The sequence below is a fragment of the Elephantulus edwardii genome, unplaced genomic scaffold (genome assembly GCF_000299155.1).
Source record: "Elephantulus edwardii isolate Elephantulus edwardi_28Jun2011 unplaced genomic scaffold, EleEdw1.0 scaffold00037, whole genome shotgun sequence".
Taxonomy (NCBI): Eukaryota; Metazoa; Chordata; class Mammalia; order Macroscelidea; family Macroscelididae; genus Elephantulus; species Elephantulus edwardii.
The window spans coordinates 16,318,079-16,318,857 of record NW_006399787.1 but is presented as its reverse complement, the minus strand read 5'-3'; the positions used below and the strand labels follow the sequence as shown (position 1 = coordinate 16,318,857).

Below are 779 nucleotides of genomic sequence, written 5' to 3'. Positions count from 1 at the left end.
AAAGAATATTTATAGGAAGGTAACAACTTTTGATTTATGATCTGAAAAAAATAGGTTTCTTCATGCTGCATAATAAGTGAATGGAAGTAGCTACAGACTTAGGAGTTTTCTACTGGAATTCTCCAAAAGCGTAGCACAGTGGAGCAATTTCTGCATAGTTAGAATAAATTAAAAAAGTCTAAGTTTCTCTGCACAAAGCCAAGTAATAACAGAGGATGGCATAAAAAAGCTACTTCCTCCCATTCATTCTGTAATGTTGGAACCAGTATTTTTACCATCACAGGCTACAATTTTCACTTTATTCACTTTTATAATCTCTGTCACCTCTCTGAATTCATTATCATTCAAAACATAAGTCCACACATTACTGCAGAATCTGTACGTATTTAAACAGTCCCTGAAATTGACTCTGTTCCTGACTCTGAGCCAATGCTGAACTTATAGCCTTATCACACTGCAGGAGAACTTGAAGAGCACATTATGGGTTATCTGGTGAGACTGTATGAGGCTCTCCTGAAGACTGCTTCCCAAGGTGGTGTTTCTGTGTACCTGGTAAGCCATGGCTTAGGTGGAAGGAGTTGCTTTTCTTATTCAGGCTTGCACCGATGTCCTGTGGGGAAGGTGCTTTCTGCTGCAGAAGCCCAACAGCAGAAGCCTGCTTTCCGACCACCTCCTCAGCCTGCTCTGTGGTCTTGGGCATGCTACTTGACTCTCTATGCTTTATTTTCATTAATTCTGAAATAGATGGTGAGATACTGTAAATGAGAGAACGTAGGTCA

At 40.2% G+C, this 779-nt stretch overlaps 1 pseudogene; it reads right to left on the bottom strand.

The window, feature by feature from the left end:
* Window positions 1–243: 243 nt before the first annotated feature.
* LOC102869826 lies at window positions 244–561 on the bottom strand (annotated as a pseudogene).
* Window positions 562–779: the final 218 nt, after the last annotated feature.